The sequence below is a fragment of the Peromyscus leucopus genome, chromosome 3 (assembly GCF_004664715.2).
Source record: "Peromyscus leucopus breed LL Stock chromosome 3, UCI_PerLeu_2.1, whole genome shotgun sequence".
NCBI lineage: Eukaryota > Metazoa > Chordata > Mammalia > Rodentia > Cricetidae > Peromyscus > Peromyscus leucopus.
The window spans coordinates 127,139,703-127,149,315 of NC_051065.1; the positions used below are offsets into that span (position 1 = coordinate 127,139,703).

The 9,613-nt window shown below is 46.3% G+C and overlaps 1 long non-coding RNA gene across 2 annotated transcripts; it reads left to right on the plus strand.

Moving 5' to 3' along the window:
• Positions 1–1,648: 1,648 nt before the first annotated feature.
• On the plus strand, positions 1,649–9,613 carry LOC119087646. 2 transcript variants are annotated; one of them, XR_005091145.1, is made up of 3 exons: positions 1,649–2,078; positions 5,102–5,227; positions 8,449–9,613. It is a non-coding gene; the product is annotated as an uncharacterized LOC119087646 (long non-coding RNA). The 2 variants fall into 2 exon arrangements; XR_005091146.1 differs by lacking the exon at positions 1,649–2,078 and adding an exon at positions 3,790–4,593.

Below are 9,613 nucleotides of genomic sequence, written 5' to 3' on the forward strand. Positions count from 1 at the left end.
CCTTACATACGGGTACTGAAAGTGTTATGACTCGCCAGAAAGTGCTGGAAGGGTAATGGTGAGCCAGGAGGCCAAGCCACAGGGAACAGAGAGGGTGTCTCAGGGATCTGCCGGCGTGTACAGCAAGGACACAGCTCTGACGTGGAATAGTCCAGCTGTACTCAAGCCATACTCAACAGACAACAGAACTCAAGCCATAATGTTGGAATGAAGCAGATCTCTGGGCATGTTAGTACACATCTTTGATTCTAGCACTCAGGAAGTCGAGGTAGGTGGATCTCTGAGTTCGAGGCCAGCCTGGTCTACATAGTGAGTTCCATGACAGCCAGGACTACACAGAGAAACCCTGTCTCAAAAAACCAACCAACCAACCAAACAAACAAACAAACAGGGATGGAAATTTAGCTCAGTGGTAGAGCACTTGCCTAGCAAGTACAAGGCCCTGGGTTTGCAAAGTCCTCGGCTCCGGAAAATAAAATTAAAAACAAACAAACAAATAAAAGAAACAATTTTGAGGGCTCAAAATTGTACCAAGAAAATTCACAAGAAGACGAGATTGCTTGCTGGAAATTGGAGGCTGGTGGAGAATAAGATAATAGCAATACATGCTGAGTCGGCAGAAAAGACGCCATGTTCCCTTTTAGGTCATGTATGCCTTTATTGTCTCAGTTTCTCTTCCTGTTGCTGTGATAAGATATTCTGACTAAAACAACTTCCAAGGAAAGGGTGTATTTCTGCTTACAGTTCCCCATTACAGTTGGGGAAACTACAGCCACAGGCACTGGAGGGAGCCGATCACTTCACAGTCAGAGAGCAATGAGTGCGGGCGGCGTGCCAGCTCAGCTGGCTTTCCTCCCTCTCACACAGCCTGGGCCCCTGCTCAGGTGCCACTCACAACTGAACCAAGTCTTCCCGTGAGGAACCCAACCAGGACAGCCCCTCTCACACGTTCTCAATGATTCCTCACAGGTATGCCCGATCAGCTGATAATCCTAACCAACGCACCAAGACGGAAGTGCAGAGGAGATATAGGACCCTGGACTGTCAGAAACAACTGATTTTCATGAGGCTCTGTCTCCCGGGAGGCTGGGAAGCAGCTGATTTGAGTTCTTTCCAGGTGGAAATGTTAAACTGTTGAGGTGAGTCCTTTGGGGTAAGATGTTTGATCTTTTAGGTTGCACCTGACAGGATGTGGTTTTGTGACCTGGTGGCTTTGAGAGGATGGGATTCTCAGTTCTCTGTGGGGCTGTTCTGTCTTGGCTCTCTCTGTGGCAATGTCCCTTGCCTGACAGGTTGCTGCTGGCTCCATTGACCCTTTTGGCTGATACCTACAAATGGTGTGACTTGACATCTAATGACTTCTGCAGACTGAGCTGAGAGAGCCTGGCTGTTGTGGCCCCTTGGCCTTTCTCCCCTGTTCTCTATTAGGTCCCTGGGCTAGCAGAGGATGAGGTCCTTCTACCCTTCCTTGTGAGGGGAGAAGAGCGGCTTGCAGGCAGCAGTGGTAGCCACCTTGGTCTCTGTCCATGGCTTTCACATTCTGCCCCTTGTCACCAGCACTCTGTTCCCATCTAGACAACCACGGAGAGGCTGCGTCAGGCACTAGGGTGATGCCCTCTTACACTAGGTCACCCCATTTCCTCCCCACTGTCTCTAAGCATGGGATTGCTGGAGAGGCTACCTCCTCTACAAACGCTAAAATCTCACTGGAAGCAAGGCCTCCAGCCTCCCCCAGATCAGCCTCAGTGCTCACTGGAGGCAGCCAGAGACTCCAGCTGCTTCTCTCACCTCCTGATCAACCTGGTCCTTACTGTGCTCCATTCAAGGTGCACAATCCTGCACCCAGTCCATGCTGAAATCTCTCAAACTTACAATCCATGTCACAGGGGATGGAGAGATGGCTCAGCAGGTCAAAGTGCACACTGCTTTGCAGAGGACCCGAGTTCAGTTCCCGGCACCCACATCATACAGTTCACAACCACTGGAGACTCCAGTTCCAGGGTTCCAAATGACACTGTTCCTGAGGAGACATGAACAAACATCTACTCACCCTAAATAGGAAACCAGTATCGTTCAAGGTAAGGACACCAGTAAGTCCAACTTGCTGAACCAATGAATCCACTGGGGTTCCATAGAGAAGTAAGGGTAAGGAGTTATAGGAGCAGAAATAACTCAAAGACAGCTGCATCACCAAAGCCCACCCCAGCACGGGTGACAGCCCACAAAGCTGGGAACCTGGAGGGCACTGCCCGGCCTGAAGGCAGATCAATAGCTGCAGTTTTCTCCAGGCAGCTCTGTTGGTTGAGCCTCTTCCAGGCAGCCAGCTGGTCTAAGAGTACCTCTTAGGAGTTCTTACTGCTCGTACACACTTGGGGAGGGAGAGGCCTAGTGAATCTGGTCAGTTTTAGGAACTTCTTGAAACTTTTGAGTTGTTTGCTTTTTAAGCTTAATGAACTTCCCTGAAGGATGCAATGTTCCACTTTCCTTTAGAACATCCTGTGTCTTAACAAGTTTCCCACTAAGATGGAAGGGTTTAACATCTTTTTTTAAAAAATTTTATTTATTATGTATAGTGTTCTGCCTACACATATGCCTATAGACCAGAAGAGGGCACCAGATCTCATTACAGATGGTTGTGATCCACCATGTGGTTGCTGGGAATTGAACTCAGGACCTCTGGAAGAACAGCCAATGCTCTTAACCTCTGAGCTAGCTCTCCAGGTTTTATCTGGAGCAGACTGAGAAGCAACAAGGGGATCTGATACCCTTTTCTGGACTCTGCAGACACATGCACAAACCCACACATATGTCCACCCATTTAAAAAAAAAAAAAAACTTTTCAAAAAAGAGAGTTCATGTTACATTAATTAGTAGATTGTTTTCCTTCTCTTTTGTCATCTTAGTCCATTTCTATTGTAATTAGAACACCTGAGACCGGGTAACTCTAAAGACAGTGAAGGCTGTTAAGGTCACGGTTCTAGAGGCACAAAGCCAAGGATGGGTGGCGTCTGGAGAGAACCTCTGCTGCTTCAGGCACGGTGACGACAAGCCGGAGCACAGGCAGACTCAGTGACAAGCCGGAGCACAGGCAGACACACTGTAAGTTAGGGAATGAGAGAGATCAGGTGTTCGCGGCTACTCTTTGAGATGACCAATCCACACCTGTGGGAACTACATGACTCTCTTCACGAGGGTGGAGTTTCCATGACCCAAACACCCATCAAAGACTCCTCACACAGGAGCACGGCTATACTGGGTATGAAACTACAAAACAAGTTCACCAGGGACAGACCATGTGCAAACTGCGGTGTTGGTGTGAGGATGAAGGTTGCAGCCAGTGATGGCTGAGACTCCTGAAACATGGCATTTCCAGGCTGTTAAGATGACTCAGTGTATAAAGGTGACTGCCATCAAGCCTACTGACCCAAGCTCAGTCCCTGAATCCCACATAGTGTGTACTGGTTAGTCATTATGGACTTGACACACACTAGAGTCACTTGGGGAAAAGGAGCATCAGTGGAGGGATTGCCTCAACCAGGTTGCTCATGAGCATATTTAAAGAACTTGTTTTGATTGCTAGTTAATGCAGCCGGGCCAGCCCCTGTGGGTGGTACCATTCCTAGGCAGCTGTCCAGTCTGTTAGAGGAAGCTCGCTGAGCATGAGCGGGTGAGAGGGGGAGTAAGGCAGAGGCCCCTCCATGGCTCCTGCTTCAGTTCTGGGGTAAGCGTCCATGACTGCTCTGCAGGATGGACTGTGCCCTGGAAGTGTAAGCCAAATAAACCCTTTCCTCCCAAGATGATGTTGGTTATGGTGTCTTCCACAACTACAAAGAACAAATGTGGAAGGTGAAAACATGATGGAAGGTGAGAACAGGTTACCTCAAGTTGTCTGCTGATCTTCACATGTGTATCATGGCATTCCCCACCCCCATGTAATGCAAACAATACATAAACAAAGAGCGACATTTCTGCACCTCCACTGTATCGCCATCTGATGCCTCTCACTTTGTCTTGAGTTTATGTTAATAATACATTATTTGGAGAGAAAAATTGGTTTCTACATAATTCAGAGAGGATTTAAATTTTTCATTGACACATTCATTATCTCTATAAATATACATGAATAGTCAATGCTAAAAAGATTCATCATAGTGATGGGAGCATGTACTCTGTAAGGATAATGGTGTGTTTTTCTATGATGAGCCATTGTTTTCTATTTTTCTATTGCAATATGATCTTTTTGTATGTTATCAGAAACTAGGCAGCGTTACTACAGACAGGACTTTTGTAGTCCCTCTTTATTGATGAATGATGTGGTCCAAAGTCCCTGAAACTGTGGATACTACAGAACCCGATGCTAACTATGTTGTGTTTTCTTACTCATACATACCCACGGCAAAGTTTCAGTTATAAACTAGGCAGAGATTAACTAATGGCAAAATAAGAACATTTTACAGTGTACTGTAACAGACATTTGTTTCTGTTTATCATTTTCAGACACTGACGACCTTTGGTAACTGGTCCTGACCCAAACAAAATCTTGGGTAGAGGAAGATTCCTATGCTCAGCAATAGACGGACATCTGATGCAATAGTGAGAGGAGAGGGTGGGGAGGTTAGGATTTATGGATGAGTCACCTCATTTATATGGTTCTTTGTTGTTTTTTCTATTTGTCAAAAATGGAAAAAAATGATATTCATCTAGGTGTGGAGATGTTATCCAGTTTGGGAGTGTTCCATTTGCAAAATCAATAGGAAAATTGGGTCCAAAACAAAACAACAAACAGAAACATAAAAAGAGATTGCAAAGCTTAAATTCAAGAGGGTGGCTATTTCAGTAAATCATGAATCATGAACCATCCAGAGAGAGGTTCCCATTTTTTCAACTCATTTGCATTTTGGTAGATATTGAGAGAAACATCTACGTGATTATAGGTTTTACTTTCTTCATGTATGAAATAATTTAAAAATACTAGTTGGAAATTTTGTATGGAAATAAACACCATCTCATTGCTATGGCGTGGGAATTGTATTGAGTGAGCCATTTCTTAAACAGAATTGAGTTATATGAAGTTCACAATCATCTCTTTCATTTCTTCCAGAAATAGCCCGTATTCCCATACTGCATCTGGAGCATGAACGGCCAAGGGATCCAATGAAGAAAGCATTTCCAGTTCACGTGGAATAATCAAGTGGCACAAGAAGTAAGACACAGAAAACCTTCCATTGTAAGTTAATGCTGACATTGTAGAATACCTGCTAAATGTATAAAATTTGTCACAAATTTGTCTAGTAGCTTCCTTCAGATCACATAAAATGTAACAATGCAGCCTTCAGAATTGTACCAAATAGAGAACAATAATTTCTGCTAATAAAAGTCCAGTTTAAGAAATTTTTTCTAGCCAGGTGGTGGTGGTGGCGGCGGCGGCGGCGGCGGCGGCGGCGGCGGCGGCGGTGGCGGCGCACGCCTTTAACCCCAGTACTTGGGAGGCAGAGGCAGGCAGATCTCTCTGAGTTCAAGGTCAGCCTGGTCTATAGCGTGAGTTCCAGGATAGGCAGGGCTACACAGAGAAAACCTGTCTTGAAACTCGCGCCCCCGCCCCCCCAAAAAAAGAAAGAAAAACATCCTTTGTTAGTGCAAAGAAAAGATGAGAATCTCCAATGTGAGTGTTCTAAGTGCAGCTGCAGTCTACTAGATGCCATTTTTTCAGTGAATACCAGGAGATTGATCATAAATGGGGGAGTGCAAGTTTATGTTTTGAGAACTGTCACTGTAGAAATAAATTCTAGATCCAGTCACATAATCACCTACTGTTATCTACCCTGCTTTCAGACGACACTGCCAGGCCTTCCCCCTCTTTCTCATGGTAAACACTGGAGTGTAGTTCTATGAATATAAAATAACTCTGAAAATCGAGTGAAGGAGTTGTTCTTGGTGGCCGTGTTAAGAGCGATACTTGATATCAACGTTGAGAGAATTAAGTCTCTACCTCTGAAGACGTTGTGAGGTGCTGGACAAGTTACTGGGAGGTGGTGGGAACTCTGAGAGGTGGAGTCTAGTGGGCGGTGGCTGGGTCCCTGGATCATGCTGTCCTCCCGGGGTGAGTTAGTCCCCGAGAGGGGAAGTGGGCTCACTTTGCCTTAGCCGTTCCTGTTCTCTCCCATGCTGCGATGCAGCCAAACTTGCCCTCTCGAGTAGCCACATAGATGGAGCCTCAGATTTTGAACCTCTGGCTTCAAAACTGTGAGCTAACTAGGTCCGTCTTTGTCATGAAATACTCAGACTCAAAAATATTCAAAAAATGCATTTTGTCATAGCAACACACAGTGGAATAAATGGTAAATTTGTTCGTATGTGTGTTTTGGAGGGCAGGAATCATTATACTTACAGCAACAAGAGGCATATAAGAAGTCCAGAGGCTTAATTTTTCTTGTGAAGGCAAAAGAGTCAAATTTAGAGTTTAACATTTTGTTTAGAAAAGTAAAGAGCAGAGTATCAATTTTAGTAATGGGGAGGCTTGCCTCTTCAATGGTGCAGCTCCTGCTTCAGTGGCACTGTGCCTTTAAGAGTCCGTCTTACACTTCCTGATGTAATTCTAATGCATACAAGGTAGTTTAGAAATACCCAAGTTACACCTAGGCTCTGATTGTGGAACTCGGTAATCTTCATGTACGATGCAGTGACATCAAATTAGCCATGCACAATGGTCACTCTCCTTTCTCTCAGTGCGCCATTGTGTGTGGCCTCCAGAAGTGACTGCTTCTGCTAGGGGTTAGTTAGGCCGAGCGCCTTGTAAGCACACATCCTGTCATCTCCACGCTTGTATAAATGTCCCTTGGGGTGGTTGGCACATCCCAGATGCTCAGCAAATATTTGCTGGGTGAGCACAGTGGCCACAGTACATCCCACTTCTTAAATAACCAGTTACAGCTTAAAGCACTTGACCACTTCTGTTTCCTTACTTTACAAGAGAACCTCTGATAGATGACAGCATCTTTGGTTTTGTTTGTGGGTCAAGCACTCACCGGCTATGAATGGATTCAATTGTGGATGGAAAAGAGAAACAACCAACCTAAGAGTAACATCAGGGAAGCTCTGCATGGTGGTTATTTTTCTTGTCATGAGGCAGAGTAATGAGCAAAGACAACTTAAGGGGGTTTGTTTGGCTCACTGTTTCAGGCTTATAATCCATCATGGCGGAGAAAGCTTGCCGGAGCATATGGCTATGTCCTGATGGACCAGGAACCAGAGAGGAGATAGGAAACCCACAAGGCTATCAGCTACAAGGCTGGCCCCCAGATACCCACTTCTATGCTAGACCCCACTTCCTCCCTGAAGCACTAGCTGCTAGAGACTAAATGTTCAAGCACACGGGATGGGGCCCAGGGCAGAGGGCACAGGGCAGGGCCCAGGGCAGGGGCCCAGGGCAGGGGGCCCAGGGCAGGGGGCCCAGGGCAGGGGGCCCAGAGCAGGGGCCCAGGGCAGGGGGCACAGGGCAGGGGGCACAAGGCAGGGGCCCAGGGCAGGGGGCAGGGGCACAGGGCAGGGGCCCAGGGCAGGGGCCCAGGGCAGGGGGCAGGGGCACAGGGCAGGGGCCCAGGGCAGGGGCACAGGGCAGGGGCCCAGGGCAGGGGGCCCAGGGCAGGGGCACAGGGCAGGGGCACTCACATCCAAACTGTACCATTTAGTTGGGGGCTGGGGAGAAGGAAAGCTAACGCTTCCATTATTGGAAGGAAGAAATGAATGGCTATTCAGTATTCAAAGTGGAACATATCTAGTGTGACTGATCAAAGCCACACTGGACAGAATCATGAGTGAGGGAGGAGGCACAATTTGGTGGAATGTGTGGCAAGCAGGAGTGAGGGGTTCAGAGTCATACCCTGAGATAGCTCTTCCTGTTTTCCCACATTTTGCCTAAGAATAGATTGATAAGAGTAAAGGAAAACATCTTAGCTCAATGTTGTTAGAAGAAAATACTCATGACTTAAAACCAAATGATTTTAAATTGTGAGAATACCATGTAAACTTAATGTAGGTTGGTAATATGACTGCTGAAAAACCAATATGCTGTGTCTTCACACAAATATGTGTTTGTATATGGCAGGGATGGTAAATATAAATAATTCTTTCGTTTTTATAAACATGACAGTGATACTTTTCGCTAATTTAAAATTTTATTGCATTTATTTGTATGTTCCTGTGCATGCCATGGTGCACATGTGGAGGTCAGAGGACAACTTGTGAGCATCAGTTCTCTCCTTCCGCCATGTGGGTCCCGGGGATTGAACTCAGGTCACCAGGCTCATGGCAAGTAACTTTCCCTACTGAGCCATCTTACTGGCCCCTCAATAATTCTTTATATCAGAAACAAGAGGAAATTATAGGATGTTGTAGAAATGATAGCATCCTAGAAGGTTGTGTTGTTGATATGGAGTGTCACCTTGACAGGATTCAAAGCTCTGGACATCCGTGAAGGAGTTTCTACATCAGGTCAACCGAGACAGAAGACCCATCTTAAACGTGGGCAACACCATTGCACAGACCGGGCCCCCAGCTGCATATAGAGAAGAGAGAAAGCCAAGGAGAATTCACTTGGCTCTGCTTAATGACCAGCTGCTCCATCTCCCGCCACTGTGCCTTCTCCGTCATGGCGCCCTCCAACCCAGAACCCAGCCAGACTCTTCCTTCCTCCAATCCCGTTTGTCAGGAGTTCTGCTGTGGCAACGAGACGACCGACTGAGGAGAGGCAGCATTTCAAGTGACATGGAACACTGGCTGGCAGCAGGAACAGATGCTTTTCTGGAGAATGTTCTGCAATCTCCTTCACCCACCTATCCCTTAGTTCCTCGCCACGCTGTTTTCACAGGGTCTCAGCAGTTCTGCCACACAAAGACAGGCTCTTCTGTGGCCCAGGAGGAAGTGAATGTCCTGTTGTCTCCCTGTACAGACGGCTTTGAGTGGAAGTGACATCTGAGGCAGGTGTCTTTCCCTTTGGGGAAATGAAAGTCTGTGTGAAGTGGCCGTGAAGACAAGACTTTTTAAGGACAATTTTGTTTTCTCCACTGTAGACCTTTTTTAACAGGAAAAATACTGGGTCTTGTGACATTCATTGTTGAGAGTAGATGGGTGGAGTTGGGAGCACTTGGGAAGCTGAGTTGAGGCCCATAAATTTGCTCATCATCTACAGACAATTCCTATTAGGAGAGGTCAGCATTTTATCTCTGTCAGCATTCTATCATTTAATGCTAGGATTGTTCAATACAATACCTGTTCTGGTTTGATAAACTGAGATTAAAATATGAAAGAAGCCAAATCTCTGCTTAATCTGACATGGTAACTAAGGCCAAAACTGTGGTTCAGTGGCAGCCCTCTCCCGGAACGTGGTACCTAGAGACAAGCAGGCCCCAAACCCTGATAAGGTTGTCATGAAGGGCTACATTCCAATCTTTCTCAGCCTCTGCCAAGATGGGTGGATTCCAGTTCTAACAGGCTTCATGAATTTCTATATACACTTTTCCATTGAGATGTCCTGAAAGATGAGATACTGGCTGCACTGGCTGGTTCTGTGTGTCAACTTGACACAAGCTAGAGTCATCAGAAGGAGGAGTCTCAG